We start from the raw sequence: 18,801 nt of genomic DNA on the forward strand, positions 1-18,801 counted from the left end.
AATAGAGAAATATAGTCTTCACCGAAAACACAGAGAATCCCAACATTTATATACTTCTTACATCATATTTATGCGTTTAACTCATGAATCAACCCTTCTTGAAATGAAGATATTTATCTTTTCCAAATACATCATAGTGGAAACTCGATTACAAAACGGCTCACAATCGTTGTAAACTTTGAAGATAAGAAAAGTAGAGTTTGTGGAACGTGGTAATTTCTTTCCAAAATCACGAAATATAAGTAAAACGCTTGTTTCTCATACAATCATAAACAGTTTCACTGTGTTTAGATCTGTCGATACTTTTAATAAAGTTTTCTTAAAGCATAGTTTGCGTTTTACCTTACGTACCAATTATATAACTGCATTTATATCAACAATCATTTTCATAGGAAAATCATTTACAGTGAACTGTAGCTACAAACGATCTTTGTTCTCTGAAATAATTACGAAATAAGAAGGTTAAATTCTTTTACTTTATGATCAAGACGTCATTATGAGAAAATATTTGAGAATTTCTAAGTTTATTGCTTTTACTGCTTTATAACCTAGCAGTTTCAGAGAAAATTAAATAAAACACGGGACGTTTCAGAAATTTACCAAACAATTATTCTTCTCTTTGACTTTGAAATTTGCAAATACCTATTCTATTTAAGTACGGTTTGAAATATTACAATTTGTTCTAATTTGCTTCTAAATTTTGAATTGTTTCATACTTCTAAAGAGATATACAGCATTTTATTGTAAATGGAGAACTAACGCCCATACCTTTGAGGCATAATGATCATCGCATATGTTTAGTAGAAATTCTCACTATTACGTAGGCAACTGATAATGTTGCAAAACAAACCCATGTCAGATAGCTATTATTCATCTGTCTTTAATGTAGGTAAATAGTGCGTTTTATAAAATTCTTCGTGATCTTGATTGCCCAATGAATACATACAGACAAATCTCAATAAACAGAACTGTTTCTGATCTACCCTTCAAAGTACAAGTAAGATTTTAGCTTTGCTTGCGATACAGAAATATGAGCGTATAAAACCCATTCTCACTCTGTTTCCTGAAGCTGACGTTACAATTACAATATTATGAGTAAGAGCTACGAAAATAATTTTAATCACCTCACTCAAAAAAAGAAATTAAATTTAAATAGTAATGGTACACGTGAAACTTTACAATAACAAGACTCTATTTTACACAAAATTTTCTTTGGAATTGGTACATACCTTTCTTTGTAAACCATCGCTTCCACCAGAAATGACGAAATTGTTCATGCTTAATATGCACACAATAACTATTAGTAGAAGTAATATTTCAATGTTTCACTTGTGTCTGTAACCCTGTCGTCTTTAACGTAGTTTTCTTCTTTTCGAACGTTTAATATGCTGTCACTGTTTCTGATGGTCAGTACGCATCTTCTAGCATGACCGACCGCCTTTGCAATGATATGCATTTCTAAAGTAGCTCGAGACTAGAAATATTCATTCTTTCCGGTTTCTCTTACTTTACTTGTGTAGATGAACCTGAGTTAAAACAAATCGTTTTGTGTCATAACAGAATCCACGAGAAACGTAGTCAAGTGGTAGGCGCGCTTAGCATGCGAGAGGTACTGGATCGATACCCAACGCCCCAAACGTGTTTTGCACACACAATAACTATTAGTCGAAGTAATGTTTCAATTTGTGTCTGTAACCCTGTTCGTCTTTAACGTAGTTTTCTTCTTTTCGAACGTTTAATATGCTGTCACTGTTTCTTCTTGATGGTCAGTACGCATCTTCTAAGTATGACCGACCGCCTTTTTTGCAATGATATGCATTTCTGAAGTAGCTTCGAGACTAGAAATATTCATTCTTTCCGGTTTCCTTACTTTACTTGTGTAGATGAACCCGAGTTAAAACAAATCGTTTTGTGTCATAACAGAATCCACGAGAAACGTATGTAACAATGGAGTAGCGCTAAAGAAACTTACAAAACTTATGTAAGGGGTGTAATGAAGAATAATGAGCACTTTTCTCCGAGCGTGCGATAAATAATGGATTGAAAGCTCGTGCATGCACTGTAACAGTTTCTCATTAGTTTAAAACAAATACGCTAATATTAAATGCACGTAAGCGAAAATTATAAATTAAAAGTCAATAAACCCTCTTCGTCATTTGAATATATCATTACCCTTTTCACGTGGATGTATGACGTTTCATAACTAGGTTTCCTGTGAGAGCTGCTTGCAAATGTCAAAATATTATGGCATGTTTGTTAGGATTTTACCTGCAATGTCGTGTATGTAATTAACGTTTTTAATGTAACGTTTCAGAGGAGATCTTTCACAATTTTGATTTCTCTTGCAGTGCTCATCGCCAATTGCGTTTTACTGGAGAGAAGTGTATGCTGTAAATTATTCTTCTATTGAAATATGCGGAGAGTGCAATGTAAAAAATCTGACGTTTCTTAGAAACTGGATACAAAATTTTGTGTTGAAGAATTTACGGAATAAACTCGGAAAGTGTAACACGCATGAAAACGAAGGGGGCGTAGCTCAAGTGGTAGAGCGCTCGCTTAGCATGCGAGAGGTACTGGGATCGATACCCAACGCCTCCAAACGTGTTTTTGCTACTAATATAACAAAAAACGCATGAAGAAAGGTGAAGAAATTTTCAATGACGCCTCCCATCTAAATAATACAGAACATGACTGACAAAGGAATGGCAAAATTATGACTTTCCAAAATAAGAATGATTTTCCTTTAGGTTAAAATAAATCATACTTCATAGAGAATACACCGAGTTGAAGAAATACTGAAAGTTATCTCTTGGGATTCAAATTGAAATGACGTTTTCCTGCTCATTCACTTTCAATGATGTCATCGATATGTACGCCATTTTTATAAACATGAACGAAAACATTTAATAAGGCAATACGAATAACACATCACTCATTATACAATTTATCTTTACACCTGAAACTATGTTTCCAGTGGTACTAACTGCCAGGTATACTCTGTTCACAGCACAGTGTAAGTGGTGAAAAACTTCAATAACATAATATATCTCTATCAAAAGATGTAATGTTATTTAATAGTAACTGTAGAAACAACAAGTGCGAGTACTAGAGGCATAGAGAAATAAGTCTTCACCGAAAACATAGAGAATCCAACATTTATATACTTCTTACATCATATTTATGCTTAACTCATGAATCACCCTTCTTGAAATGAAGATATTTATCTTTTTTTCCAAATACATCATAGTGGAAACTTCGATTACAAAACGGCTCACAATCGTTGTAAACTTTGAAGATAAGAAAAGTAGAGTTTGTGGAACGTGGTAATTTTCCAAAATCACGAAATATAAGTAAAACGCTTGTTTCTCATACAATCATAAACAGTTTCACTGTGTTTAGACTCTGTCAATACTTTTAATAAAGTTTTCTTAAAAGCATAGTTTGCGTTTTACCTACGTACTAATTATATATAACTGCATTTATATCAACAATCACATTTCATAGGAAAATCATTTACAGTGAACTGTAGCTACAAACGATCTTTGTTCTCTGAAATAATTACGAAATAAGAAGGTTAAATTCTTTACTTTATGATCAAGACGTCATTATGAGAAAATATTTGAGAATTTCTAAGTTATTTATTGCTTTTACTGCTTTATAACTTAGCAGTTTCAGAGAAAATTAAATAAAACACGGACGTTTCAGAAATTTACCAAACAATTATTCTTCTCTTGACTTTGAAATTTGCAAATACCTATTCTAATTAAGTACGGTTTGAAATATTACAATTTGTTCTAATTTGCTTCTAAATTGAATTGTTTCATACTTCTAAAGAGATATACGAGCATTTTATTGTAAATGGAGAACTAACGCCCATACCTTTGAGGCATAATGATCATCGCAGATGTTTAGTAGAAATTTCACTATTACGTAGGCAACTGATAATGTTGCAAAACAAATCCCATGTCAGATAGCTATTATTCATCTGTCTTTAATGTAGGTAAATAGTGCGTTTTATAAAATTCTTCGTGATCTTGGATTGCCCAATGAATACATACAGACAAATCTCAATAAACAGAACTGTTTCTGATCTACCCTTCAAAGTACAAGTAAGATTTTAGCTTTGCTTGCGATACAGAAATATGAGCGTATAAAACCCATTCTCACTTCGTTTCCTGAAGCTGACGTTACAATTACAATATTGAGGAGTAAGAGCTACGAAAATAATTTTAATCATTCTCACCCAAAAAAAGAAATTAAATTTAAATAGTACTGGTACACGTGAAACTTTACAATAACAAGACTCTATTTTACACAAAATTTTCTTGAATTGGTACATACCTTTTCTTTGTAAACCATCGCTTCCACCAGAAATGACGAAATTGTTCATGCTTAATATGCACACACAATAACTATAGTAGAAGTAATATTTCAATGTTTCAATTGTGTCTGTAACCCTGTTCGTCTTTAACGTAGTTTTCTTTTTCTTTCGAACGTTTAATATGCTGTCACTGTTTCTTCTCTGATGGTCAGTACGCATCTTCAAGTATGACCGACCGCCCTTTGCAATGATATGCATTTCTAAAGTAGCTCGAGACTAGAAATATTCATTCTTTCCGGTTTCCTCTTACTTTACTTGTAAATGAACCCGAGTTAAAACAAACCGTTTTGTGTCATAACAGAATCCACGAGAAACGTAGCTCAAGTGGTAGAGCGCCTGCTTAGCATGCGAGAGGTACTGGGATCGATACCCAGCGCCTCCAAACGTGTTTTGCACACACAATAACTATTAGTCGAAGTAATGTTTCAATTGTGTCTGTAACCCTGTTCGTCTTTAACGTAGTTTTCTTTTCGAACGTTTAATATGCTGTCACTGTTTCTTCTTGATGGTCAGTACGCATCTTCTAAGTATGACCGACCGCCTGTTTGCAATGATATGCATTTCTGAAGTAGCTCGAGACTAGAAATATTCATTCTTTCCGGTTTCCTCTTACTTTACTTGTGTAGATGAACCCGAGTTAAAACAAATCGTTTTGTGTCATAACAGAATCCACGAGAAACGTATGTAACAATGGAGTAGCGCTAAAGAAACTTACAAAACTTATGTAAGGGGTGTAATGAAGAATAATGAGCACTTTTCTCCGAGCGTGCGATAAATAATGGATTGAAAGCTCGTGCATGCACTGTAACAGTTTCTCATTAGTTTAAAACAAATACGCTAATATTAAATGCACGTGTAAGCGAAAATTATAAATTAAAAGTCAATAAACCCTCTTCGTCATTTGAATATATCATTACTCCTTTTTCACGTGGATGTATGACGTTTCATAACTAGGTTTCCTGTGAGAGCTGCTTGCAAATGTCAAAATATTATGGCATGTTTGTTAGGATTTTACCTGCAATGTCGTGTATGTAATTAACGTTTTTAATGTAACGTTTCAGAGGAGATCTTTCACAATTTTGATTTCTCTCTTGCAGTGCTCATCGCCAATTGCGTTTTACTGGAGAGAAGTGTATGCTGTAAATTATTCTTCTATTGAAATATGCGGAGAGTGCAATGTAAAAATCTGACGTTTCTAGAAACTGGATACAAAATTTTGTGTTGAAGAATTTACGGAATAAACTCGGAAAGTGTAACACGCATGAAAACGAAGGGGGCGTAGCTCAAGTGGTAGAGCGCTCGCTTAGCATGCGAGAGGTACTGGGATCGATACCCAGCGCCTCCAAACGTGTTTTTGCTACTAATATAACAAAAAACGCATGAAGAAAGGTGAAGAAATTTTCAATGACGCCTCCCATCTAAATAATACAGAACATGACTGACAAAGGAATGGCAAAATTATGACTTTCCAAAATAAGAATGATTTTCCTTAGGTTAAAATAAATCATACTTCATAGAGAATACACCGAGTTGAAGAAATACTGAAAGTTATCTCTTGGGATTCAAATTGAAATGACGTTTTCCTGCTCATTCACTTTCAATGATGTCATCGATATGTACGCCATTTTTATAAACATGAACGAAAACATTTAATAAGGCAATACGAATAACACATCACTCATTATACAATTTATCTTTTACACCTGAAACTATGTTTCCAGTGGTACTAACTGCCAGGTATACTGTGTTCACAGCACAGTGTAAGTGGTGAAAAAACTTCAATAACATAATATATCTCTATCAAAAAGATGTGTAATGTTATTTAATAGTAACTGTGAAACAACAAGTGCGAGTACTAGAGGCATAGAGAAATAAGTCTTCACCGAAAACACAGAGAATCCAACATTTATATACTTCTTACATCATATTTATGCTTAACTCATGAATCACCCTTCTTGAAATGAAGATATTTATCTTTTCCAAATACATCATAGTGGAAACTTCGATTACAAAACGGCTCACAATCGTTGTAAACTTTGAAGATAAGAAAAGTAGAGTTTGTGGAACGTGGTAATTTTTTCCAAAAATCACGAAATATAAGTAAAACGCTTGTTTCTCATACAATCATAAACAGTTTCACTGTGTTTAGACTCGTCGATACTTTTAATAAAGTTTTCTTAAAAGCATAGTTTGCGTTTTACCTACGTACTAATTATATAACTGCATTTATATCAACAATCACATTTCATAGGAAAATCATTTACAGTGAACTGTAGCTACAAACGATCTTTGTTCTCTGAAATAATTACGAAATAAGAAGGTTAAATTCTTTACTTTATGATCAAGACGTCATTATGAGAAAATATTTGAGAATTTCTAAGTTATTTATTGCTTTTACTGCTTTATAACTTAGCAGTTTCAGAGAAAATTAAATAAAACACGGGACGTTTCAGAAATTTACCAAACAATTATTCTTCTCTTTGACTTTGAAATTTGCAAATACCTATTCTAATTAAGTACGGTTTGAAATATTACAATTTGTTCTAATTTGCTTCTAAATTCGAATTGTTTCATACTTCTAAAGAGATATACGAGCATTTTATTGTAAATGGAGAACTAACGCCCATACCTTTGAGGCATAATGATCATCGCATATGTTTAGTAGAAATTCTCACTATTACGTAGGCAACTGATAATGTTGCAAAAACAAATCCCATGTCAGATAGCTATTATTCATCTGTCTTTAATGTAGGTAAATAGTGCGTTTTATAAAATTCTTCGTGATCTTGGATTGCCCAATGAATACATACAGACAAATCTCAATAAACAGAACTGTTTCGATCTACCCTTCAAAGTACAAGTAAGATTTTAGCTTTGCTTGCGATACAGAAATATGAGCGTATAAAACCCATTCTCACTTCGTTTCCCTGAAGCTGACGTTACAATTACAATATTGAGGAGTAAGAGCTACGAAAATAATTTTAATCACCTCACTCAAAAAGAAATTAAATTTAAATAGTACTGGTACACGTGAAACTTTACAATAACAAGACTCTATTTTTACACAAAATTTTCTTGGAATTGGTACATACCTTTTCTTTGTAAACCATCGCTTCCACCAGAAATGACGAAATTGTTCATGCTTAATATGCACACACAATAACTATTAGTAGAAGTAATATTTCAATGTTTCAATTGTGTCTGTAACCCTGTTCGTCTTTAACGTAGTTTTCTTTTCTTTTCGAACGTTTAATATGCTGTCACTGTTTCTTCTTGATGGTCAGTACGCATCTTCTAAGTATGACCGACCGCCTCTTTGCAATGATATGCATTTCTAAAGTAGCTCGAGACTAGAAATATTCATTCTTTCCGGTTTCCTCTTACTTTACTTGTGTAGATGAACCCGAGTTAAAACAAATCGTTTTGTGTCATAACAGAATCCACGAGAAACGTAGCTCAAGTGGTAGAGCGCTCGCTTAGCATGCGAGAGGTACTGGGATCGATACCCAACGCCTCCAAACGTGTTTTGCACACACAATAACTATTAGTCGAAGTAATGTTTCAATTGTGTCTGTAACCCTGTTCGTCTTTAACGTAGTTTTCTTTTCTTTTCGAACGTTTAATATGCTGTCACTGTTTCTTCTTGATGGTCAGTACGCATCTTCTAAGTATGACCGACCGCCTCTTTGCAATGATATGCATTTCTGAAGTAGCTCGAGACTAGAAATATTCATTCTTTCCGGTTTCCTCTTACTTTACTTGTGTAGATGAACCCGAGTTAAAACAAATCGTTTTGTGTCATAACAGAATCCACGAGAAACGTATGTAACAATGGAGTAGCGCTAAAGAAACTTACAAAACTTATGTAAGGGGTGTAATGAAGAATAATGAGCACTTTTCTCCGAGCGTGCGATAAATAATGGATTGAAAGCTCGTGCATGCACTGTAACAGTTTCTCATTAGTTTAAAACAAATACGCTAATATTAAATGCACGTGTAAGCGAAAATTATAAATTAAAAGTCAATAAACCCTCTTCGTCATTTGAATATATCATTACCCTTTTCACGTGGATGTATGACGTTTCATAACTAGGTTTCCTGTGAGCTGCTTGCAAATGTCAAAATATTATGGCATGTTTGTTAGGATTTTACCTGCAATGTCGTGTATGTAATTAACGTTTTTAATGTAACGTTTCAGAGGAGATCTTTCACAATTTTGATTTCTCTCTTGCAGTGCTCATCGCCAATTGCGTTTTACTGGAGAGAAGTGTATGCTGTAAATTATTCTTCTATTGAAATATGCGGAGAGTGCAATGTAAAAAATCTGACGTTTCTTAGAAACTGGATACAAAATTTTGTGTTGAAGAATTTACGGAATAAACTCGGAAAGTGTAACACGCATGAAAACGAAGGGGGCGTAGCTCAAGTGGTAGAGCGCTCGCTTAGCATGCGAGAGGTACTGGGATCGATACCCAACGCCTCCAAACGTGTTTTTGCTACTAATATAACAAAAAACGCATGAAGAAAGGTGAAGAAATTTTCAATGACGCCTCCCATCTAAATAATACAGAACATGACTGACAAAGGAATGGCAAAATTATGACTTTCCAAAATAAGAATGATTTTCCTTTAGGTTAAAATAAATCATACTTCATAGAGAATACACCGAGTTGAAGAAATACTGAAAGTTATCTCTTGGGATTCAAATTGAAATGACGTTTTCCTGCTCATTCACTTTCAATGATGTCATCGATATGTACGCCATTTTTATAAACATGAACGAAAACATTTAATAAGGCAATACGAATAACACATCACTCATTATACAATTTATCTTTTACACCTGAAACTATGTTTCCAGTGGTACTAACTGCCAGGTATACTGTGTTCACAGCACAGTGTAAGTGGTGAAAAAACTTCAATAACATAATATATCTCTATCAAAAAGATGTGTAATGTTATTTAATAGTAACTGTGAAACAACAAGTGCGAGTACTAGAGGCATAGAGAAATAAGTCTTCACCGAAAACACAGAGAATCCAACATTTATATACTTCTTACATCATATTTATGCTTAACTCATGAATCACCCTTCTTGAAATGAAGATATTTATCTTTTTCCAAATACATCATAGTGGAAACTTCGATTACAAAACGGCTCACAATCGTTGTAAACTTTGAAGATAAGAAAAGTAGAGTTTGTGGAACGTGGTAATTTCTTTCCAAAATCACGAAATATAAGTAAAACGCTTGTTTCTCATACAATCATAAACAGTTTCACTGTGTTTAGACTCGTCGATACTTTTAATAAAGTTTTCTTAAAAGCATAGTTTGCGTTTTACCTACGTACTAATTATATAACTGCATTTATATCAACAATCACATTTCATAGGAAAATCATTTACAGTGAACTGTAGCTACAAACGATCTTTGTTCTCTGAAATAATTACGAAATAAGAAGGTTAAATTCTTTACTTTATGATCAAGACGTCATTATGAGAAAATATTTGAGAATTTCTAAGTTATTTATTGCTTTTACTGCTTTATAACTTAGCAGTTTCAGAGAAAATTAAATAAAACACGGGACGTTTCAGAAATTTACCAAACAATTATTCTTCTCTTTGACTTTGAAATTTGCAAATACCTATTCTAATTAAGTACGGTTTGAAATATTACAATTTGTTCTAATTTGCTTCTAAATTCGAATTGTTTCATACTTCTAAAGAGATATACGAGCATTTTATTGTAAATGGAGAACTAACGCCCATACCTTTGAGGCATAATGATCATCGCATATGTTTAGTAGAAATTCTCACTATTACGTAGGCAACTGATAATGTTGCAAAAACAAATCCCATGTCAGATAGCTATTATTCATCTGTCTTTAATGTAGGTAAATAGTGCGTTTTATAAAATTCTTCGTGATCTTGGATTGCCCAATGAATACATACAGACAAATCTCAATAAACAGAACTGTTTCGATCTACCCTTCAAAGTACAAGTAAGATTTTAGCTTTGCTTGCGATACAGAAATATGAGCGTATAAAACCCATTCTCACTTCGTTTCCCTGAAGCTGACGTTACAATTACAATATTGAGGAGTAAGAGCTACGAAAATAATTTTAATCACCTCACTCAAAAAGAAATTAAATTTAAATAGTACTGGTACACGTGAAACTTTACAATAACAAGACTCTATTTTTACACAAAATTTTCTTGGAATTGGTACATACCTTTTCTTTGTAAACCATCGCTTCCACCAGAAATGACGAAATTGTTCATGCTTAATATGCACACACAATAACTATTAGTAGAAGTAATATTTCAATGTTTCAATTGTGTCTGTAACCCTGTTCGTCTTTAACGTAGTTTTCTTTTCTTTTCGAACGTTTAATATGCTGTCACTGTTTCTTCTTGATGGTCAGTACGCATCTTCTAAGTATGACCGACCGCCTCTTTGCAATGATATGCATTTCTGAAGTAGCTCGAGACTAGAAATATTCATTCTTTCCGGTTTCCTCTTACTTTACTTGTGTAGATGAACCCGAGTTAAAACAAATCGTTTTGTGTCATAACAGAATCCACGAGAAACGTAGCTCAAGTGGTAGAGCGCTCGCTTAGCATGCGAGAGGTACTGGGATCGATACCCAACGCCTCCAAACGTGTTTTTGCTACTAATATAACAAAAAACGCATGAAGAAAGGTGAAGAAATTTTCAATGACGCCTCCCATCTAAATAATACAGAACATGACTGACAAAGGAATGGCAAAATTATGACTTTCCAAAATAAGAATGATTTTCCTTTAGGTTAAAATAAATCATACTTCATAGAGAATACACCGAGTTGAAGAAATACTGAAAGTTATCTCTTGGGATTCAAATTGAAATGACGTTTTCCTGCTCATTCACTTTCAATGATGTCATCGATATGTACGCCATTTTTATAAACATGAACGAAAACATTTAATAAGGCAATACGAATAACACATCACCCTTAAACAATTTATCTTTTACACCTGAAACTATGTTTCCAGTGGTACTAACTGCCAGGTATACTGTGTCACAGCACAGTGTAAGTGGTGAAAAACTTCAATAACATAATATATCTCTATCAAAAAAGATGTGTAATGTTATTTAATAGTAACTGTGAAACAACAAGTGCGAGTACTAGAGGCATAGAGAAATAAGTCTTCACCGAAAACACAGAGAATCCAACATTTATATACTTCTTACATCATATTTATGCTTAACTCATGAATCACCCTTCTTGAAATGAAGATATTTATCTTTTTCCAAATACATCATAGTGGAAACTTCGATTACAAAACGGCTCACAATCGTTGTAAACTTTGAAGATAAGAAAAGTAGAGTTTGTGGAACGTGGTAATTTCTTTCCAAAATCACGAAATATAAGTAAAACGCTTGTTTCTCATACAATCATAAACAGTTTCACTGTGTTTAGACTCGTCGATACTTTTAATAAAGTTTTCTTAAAAGCATAGTTTGCGTTTTACCTACGTACTAATTATATAACTGCATTTATATCAACAATCACATTTCATAGGAAAATCATTTACAGTGAACTGTAGCTACAAACGATCTTTGTTCTCTGAAATAATTACGAAATAAGAAGGTTAAATTCTTTACTTTATGATCAAGACGTCATTATGAGAAAATATTTGAGAATTTCTAAGTTATTTATTGCTTTACTGCTTTATAACTTAGCAGTTTCAGAGAAAATTAAATAAAACACGGGACGTTTCAGAAATTTACCAAACAATTATTCTTCTCTTTGACTTTGAAATTTGCAAATACCTATTCTAATTAAGTACGGTTTGAAATATTACAATTTGTTCTAATTTGCCTCTAAATTCAATTGTTTCATACTTCTAAAGAGATATACGAGCATTTTATTGTAAATGGAGAACTAACGCCCATACCTTTGAGGCATAATGATCATCGCATATGTTTAGTAGAAATTCTCACTATTACGTAGGCAACTGATAATGTTGCAAAAACAAATCCCATGTCAGATAGCTATTATTCATCTGTCTTAATGTAGGTAAATAGTGCGTTTTATAAAATTCTTCGTGATCTTGGATTGCCCAATGAATACATACAGACAAATCTCAATAAACAGAACTGTTTCTGATCTACCCTTCAAAGTACAAGTAAGATTTTAGCTTTGCTTGCGATACAGAAATATGAGCGTATAAAACCCATTCTCACTTCGTTTCCCTGAAGCTGACGTTACAATTACAATATTGAGGAGTAAGAGCTACGAAAATAATTTTAATCACCTCACTCAAAAAGAAATTAAATTTAAATAGTACTGGTACACGTGAAACTTTACAATAACAAGACTCTATTTTTACACAAAATTTTCTTGGAATTGGTACATACCTTTTCTTTGTAAACCATCGCTTCCACCAGAAATGACGAAATTGTTCATGCTTAATATGCACACACAATAACTATTAGTAGAAGTAATATATCAATGTTTCAATTGTGTCTGTAACCCTGTTCGTGTTTAATGTAGTTTTCTTTTCTTTTCGAACGTTTAATATGCTGTCACTGTTTCTTCTTGATGGTCAGTACGCATCTTCTAAGTATGACCGACCGCCTCTTTGCAATGATATGCATTTCTGAAGTAGCTCGAGACTAGAAATATTCATTCTTTCCGGTTTCCTCTTACTTTACTTGTGTAGATGAACCCGAGTTAAAACAAATCGTTTTGTGTCATAACAGAATCCACGAGAAACGTATGTAACAATGGAGTAGCGCTAAAGAAACTTACAAAACTTATGTAAGGGGTGTAATGAAGAATAATGAGCACTTTTCTCCGAGCGTGCGATAAATAATGGATTGAAAGCTCGTGCATGCACTGTAACAGTTTCTCATTAGTTTAAAACAAATACGCTAATATTAAATGCACGTGTAAGCGAAAATTATAAATTAAAAGTCAATAAATCCTCTTCGTCATTTGAATATATCATTACCCTTTTCACGTGGATGTATGACGTTTCATAACTAGGTTTCTGTGAGAGCTGCTTGCAAATGTCAAAATATTATGGCATGTTTGTTAGATTTTACCTGCAATGTCGTGTATGTAATTAACGTTTTAATGTAACGTTTCAGAGGAGATCTTTCACAATTTTGATTTCTCTTGCAGTGCTCATCGCCAATTGCGTTTTACTGGAGAGAAGTGTATGCTGTAAATTATTCTTCTATTGAAATATGCGGAGAGTGCAATGTAAAAAATCTGACGTTTCTTAGAAACTGGATACAAAATTTTGTGTTGAAGAATTTACGGAATAAACTCGGAAAGTGTAACACGCATGAAAACGAAGGGGGCGTAGCTCAAGTGGTAGAGCGCTCGCTTAGCATGCGAGAGGTACTGGGATCGATACCCAGCGCCTCCAAACGTGTTTTGCACACACATAAACTATTAGTCGAAGTAATGTTTCAATTGTGTCTGTAACCCTGTTCGTCTTTAACGTAGTTTTCTTTTCTTTTCGAACGTTTAATATGCTGTCACTGTTTCTTCTTGATGGTCAGTACGCATCTTCTAAGTATGACCGACCGCCTCTTTGCAATGATATGCATTTCTGAAGTAGCTCGAGACTAGAAATATTCATTCTTTCCGGTTTCCTCTTACTTTACTTGTGTAGATGAACCCGAGTTAAAACAAATCGTTTTGTGTCATAACAGAATCCACGAGAAACGTATGTAACAATGGAGTAGCGCTAAAGAAACTTACAAAACTTATGTAAGGGGTGTAATGAAGAATAATGAGCACTTTTCTCCGAGCGTGCGATAAATAATGGATTGAAAGCTCGTGCATGCACTGTAACAGTTTCTCATTAGTTTAAAACAAATACGCTAATATTAAATGCACGTGTAAGCGAAAATTATAAATTAAAAGTCAATAAATCCTCTTCGTCATTTGAATATATCATTACTCCTTTTTCACGTGGATGTATGACGTTTCATAACTAGGTTTCCTGTGAGAGCTGCTTGCAAATGTCAAAATATTATGGCATGTTTGTTAGGATTTTACCTGCAATGTCGTGTATGTAATTAACGTTTTAATGTAACGTTTCAGAGGAGATCTTTCACAATTTTGATTTCTCTTGCAGTGCTCATCGCCAATTGCGTTTTACTGGAGAGAAGTGTATGCTGTAAATTATTCTTCTATTGAAATATGCGGAGAGTGCAATGTAAAAATCTGACGTTTCTTAGAAACTGGATACAAAATTTTGTGTTGAAGAATTTACGGAATAAACTCGGAAAGTGTAACACGCATGAAAACGAAGGGGCGTAGCTCAAGTGGTAGAGCGCTCGCTTAGCATGCGAGAGGTACTGGGATCGATACCCAGCGCCTCCAAACGTGTTTTGCACACACATAACTATTAGTCGAAGTAATGTTTCAATTGTGTCTGTAACCCTGTTCGTCTTTAACGTAGTTTTCTTTTCTTTTCGAACGTTTAATATGCTGTCACTGTTTCTTCTTGATGGTCAGTACGCATCTTCTAAGTATGACCGACCGCCTGTTTGCAATGATATGCATTTCTGAAGTAGCTCGAGACTAGAAATATTCATTCTTTCCGGTTTCCTCTTACTTTACTTGTGTAGATGAACCCGAGTTAAAACAAATCGTTTTGTGTCATAACAGAATCCACGAGAAACGTATGTAACAATGGAGTAGCGCTAAAGAAACTTACAAAACTTATGTAAGGGGTGTAATGAAGAATAATGAGCACTTTTCTCCGAGCGTGCGATAAATAATGGATTGAAAGCTCGTGCATGCACTGTAACAGTTTCTCATTAGTTTAAAACAAATACGCTAATATTAAATGCACGTAAGCGAAAATTATAAATTAAAAGTCAATAAATCCTCTTCGTCATTTGAATATATCATTACCCTTTTCACGTGGATGTATGACGTTTCATAACTAGGTTTCCTGTGAGAGCTGCTTGCAAATGTCAAAATATTATGGCATGTTTGTTAGATTTTACCTGCAATGTCGTGTATGTAATTAACGTTTTTAATGTAACGTTTCAGAGGAGATCTTTCACAATTTTGATTTCTCTCTTGCAGTGCTCATCGCCAATTGCGTTTTACTGGAGAGAAGTGTATGCTGTAAATTATTCTTCTATTGAAATATGCGGAGAGTGCAATGTAAAAAATCTGACGTTTCTTAGAAACTGGATACAAAATTTTGTGTTGAAGAATTTACGGAATAAACTCGGAAAGTGTAACACGCATGAAAACGAAGGGGCGTAGCTCAAGTGGTAGAGCGCTCGCTTAGCATGCGAGAGGTACTGGGATCGATACCCAGCGCCTCCAAACGTGTTTTGCACACACAATAACTATTAGTCGAAGTAATGTTTCAATTGTGTCTGTAACCCTGTTCGTCTTTAACGTAGTTTTCTTTTCTTTTCGAACGTTTAATATGCTGTCACTGTTTCTTCTTGATGGTCAGTACGCATCTTCTAAGTATGACCGACCGCCTGTTTGCAATGATATGCATTTCTGAAGTAGCTCGAGACTAGAAATATTCATTCTTTCCGGTTTCTCTTACTTTACTTGTGTAGATGAACCCGAGTTAAAACAAATCGTTTTGTGTCATAACAGAATCCACGAGAAACGTATGTAACAATGGAGTAGCGCTAAAGAAACTTACAAAACTTATGTAAGGGGTGTAATGAAGAATAATGAGCACTTTTCTCCGAGCGTGCGATAAATAATGGATTGAAAGCTCGTGCATGCACTGTAACAGTTTCTCATTAGTTTAAAACAAATACGCTAATATTAAATGCACGTGTAAGCGAAAATTATAAATTAAAAGTCAATAAATCCTCTTCGTCATTTGAATATATCATTACCCTTTTCACGTGGATGTATGACGTTTCATAACTAGGTTTCCTGTGAGAGCTGCTTGCAAATGTCAAAATATTATGGCATGTTTGTTAGATTTTACCTGCAATGTCGTGTATGTAATTAACGTTTTAATGTAACGTTTCAGAGGAGATCTTTCACAATTTTGATTTCTCTTGCAGTGCTCATCGCCAATTGCGTTTTACTGGAGAGAAGTGTATGCTGTAAATTATTCTTCTATTGAAATATGCGGAGAGTGCAATGTAAAATCTGACGTTTCTTAGAAACTGGATACAAAATTTTGTGTTGAAGAATTTACGGAATAAACTCGGAAAGTGTAACACGCATGAAAACGAAGGGGCGTAGCTCAAGTGGTAGAGCGCTCGCTTAGCATGCGAGAGGTACTGGGATCGATACCCAGCGCCTCCAAACGTGTTTTGCACACACAATAACTAAGAAGTAATAGTCGAAGTAATGTTTCAATTGTGTCTGTAACCCTGTTCGTCTTTAACGTAGTTTTCTTTTCTTTTCGAACGTTTAATATGCTGTCACTGTTTCTTCTTGATGGTCAGTACGCATCTTCTAAGTATGACCGACCGCCTGTTTGCAATGATATGCATTTCTGAAGTAGCTCGAGACTAGAAATATTCATTCTTTCCGGTTTCCTCTTACTTTACTTGTGTAGATGAACCCGAGTTAAAACAAATCGTTTTGTGTCATAACAGAATCCACGAGAAACGTATGTAACAATGGAGTAGCGCTAAAGAAACTTACAAAACTTATGTAAGGGGTGTAATGAAGAATAATGAGCACTTTTCTCCGAGCGTGCGATAAATAATGGATTGAAAGCTCGTGCATGCACTGTAACAGTTTCTCATTAGTTTAAAACAAATACGCTAATATTAAATGCACGTGTAAGCGAAAATTATAAATTAAAAGTCAATAAATCCTCTTCGTCATTTGAATATATCATTACCCTTTTCACGTGGATGTATGACGTTTCATAACTAGGTTTCCTGTGAGAGCTGCTTGCAAATGTCAAAATATTATGGCATGTTTGTTAGATTTTACCTGCAATGTCGTGTATGTAATTAACGTTTTAATGTAACGTTTCAGAGGAGATCTTTCACAATTTTGATTTCTCTTGCAGTGCTCATCGCCAATTGCGTTTTACTGGAGAGAAGTGTATGCTGTAAATTATTCTTCTATTGAAATATGCGGAGAGTGCAATGTAAAAATCTGACGTTTCTTAGAAACTGGATACAAAATTTTGTGTTGAAGAATTTACGGAATAAACTCGGAAAGTGTAACACGCATGAAAACGAAGGGGCGTAGCTCAAAATGGTAGAGCGCTCGCTTAGCATGCGAGAGGTACTGGGATCGATACCCAGCGCCTCCAAACGTGTTTTGCACACACAATAACTATTAGTCGAAGTAATGTTTCAATTGTGTCTGTAACCCTGTTCGTCTTTAACGTAGTTTTCTTTTCTTTTCGAACGTTTAATATGCTGTCACTGTTTCTTCTTGATGGTCAGTACGCATCTTCTAAGTATGACCGACCGCCTGTTTGCAATGATATGCATTTCTGAAGTAGCTCGAGACTAGAAATATTCATTCTTTCCGGTTTCCTCTTACTTTACTTGTGTAGATGAACCCGAGTTAAAACAAATCGTTTTGTGTCATAACAGAATCCACGAGAAACGTATGTAACAATGGAGTAGCGCTAAAGAAACTTACAAAACTTATGTAAGGGGTGTAATGAAGAATAATGAGCACTTTTCTCCGAGCGTGCGATAAATAATGGATTGAAAGCTCGTGCATGCACTGTAACAGTTTCTCATTAGTTTAAAACAAATACGCTAATATTAAATGCACGTGTAAGCGAAAATTATAAATTAAAAGTCAATAAATCCTCTTCGTCATTTGAATATATCATTACTCCTTTTTCACGTGGATGTATGACGTTTCATAACTAGGTTTCTGTGAGAGCTGCTTGCAAATGTCAAAATATTATGGCATGTTTGTTAGGATTTTACCTGCAATGTCGTGTATGTAATTAACGTTTTTAATGTAACGTTTCAGAGGAGATCTTTCACAATTTTGATTTCTCTCTTGCAGTGCTCATCGCCAATTGCGTTTTACTGGAGAGAAGTGTATGCTGTAAATTATTCTTCTATTGAAATATGCGGAGAGTGCAATGTAAAAAATCTGACGTTTCTTAGAAACTGGATACAAAATTTTGTGTTGAAGAATTTACGGAATAAACTCGGAAAGTGTAACACGCATGAAAACGAAGGGGCGTAGCTCAAGTGGTAGAGCGCTCGCTTAGCATGCGAGAGGTACTGGGATCGATACCCAGCGCCTCCAAACGTGTTTTGCACACACAATAACTATTAGTCGAAGTAATGTTTCAATTGTGTCTGTAACCCTGTTCGTCTTTAACGTAGTTTTCTTTTCTTTCGAACGTTTAATATGCTGTCACTGTTTCTTCTTGATGGTCAGTACGCATCTTCTAAGTATGACCGACCGCCTGTTTGC

General features: G+C 34.5%; 9 non-coding genes across 9 annotated transcripts; all 9 read left to right on the forward strand.

Annotated features, from left to right (window-relative positions):
- Nucleotides 1-2,525: 2,525 nt before the first annotated feature.
- TRNAA-AGC (transfer RNA alanine (anticodon AGC)) lies at nucleotides 2,526-2,598 on the forward strand. Its single transcript has one exon. It is a non-coding gene; the product is annotated as a tRNA-Ala (tRNA).
- Nucleotides 2,599-5,653: 3,055 nt separating this feature from the next.
- Nucleotides 5,654-5,726, forward strand: TRNAA-AGC (transfer RNA alanine (anticodon AGC)). The gene has a single exon. It is a non-coding gene; the product is annotated as a tRNA-Ala (tRNA).
- Nucleotides 5,727-8,792: 3,066 nt separating this feature from the next.
- Nucleotides 8,793-8,865, forward strand: TRNAA-AGC (transfer RNA alanine (anticodon AGC)). The gene has a single exon. It is a non-coding gene; the product is annotated as a tRNA-Ala (tRNA).
- Nucleotides 8,866-13,731: 4,866 nt separating this feature from the next.
- On the forward strand, nucleotides 13,732-13,804 carry TRNAA-AGC (transfer RNA alanine (anticodon AGC)). Its single transcript has one exon. It is a non-coding gene; the product is annotated as a tRNA-Ala (tRNA).
- Nucleotides 13,805-14,696: 892 nt separating this feature from the next.
- On the forward strand, nucleotides 14,697-14,769 carry TRNAA-AGC (transfer RNA alanine (anticodon AGC)). Its single transcript has one exon. It is a non-coding gene; the product is annotated as a tRNA-Ala (tRNA).
- An 890-nt stretch (nucleotides 14,770-15,659) lies between these two features.
- On the forward strand, nucleotides 15,660-15,732 carry TRNAA-AGC (transfer RNA alanine (anticodon AGC)). Its single transcript has one exon. It is a non-coding gene; the product is annotated as a tRNA-Ala (tRNA).
- An 887-nt stretch (nucleotides 15,733-16,619) lies between these two features.
- TRNAA-AGC (transfer RNA alanine (anticodon AGC)) lies at nucleotides 16,620-16,692 on the forward strand. Its single transcript has one exon. It is a non-coding gene; the product is annotated as a tRNA-Ala (tRNA).
- Nucleotides 16,693-17,588: 896 nt separating this feature from the next.
- Nucleotides 17,589-17,662, forward strand: TRNAA-AGC (transfer RNA alanine (anticodon AGC)). Its single transcript has one exon. It is a non-coding gene; the product is annotated as a tRNA-Ala (tRNA).
- Nucleotides 17,663-18,557: 895 nt separating this feature from the next.
- TRNAA-AGC (transfer RNA alanine (anticodon AGC)) lies at nucleotides 18,558-18,630 on the forward strand. The gene has a single exon. It is a non-coding gene; the product is annotated as a tRNA-Ala (tRNA).
- The last annotated feature ends 171 nt before the right edge of the window (nucleotides 18,631-18,801 follow it).

The sequence above is a fragment of the Tachypleus tridentatus genome, chromosome 6, assembly GCF_004210375.1.
Source record: "Tachypleus tridentatus isolate NWPU-2018 chromosome 6, ASM421037v1, whole genome shotgun sequence".
Taxonomy (NCBI): Eukaryota; Metazoa; Arthropoda; class Merostomata; order Xiphosura; family Limulidae; genus Tachypleus; species Tachypleus tridentatus.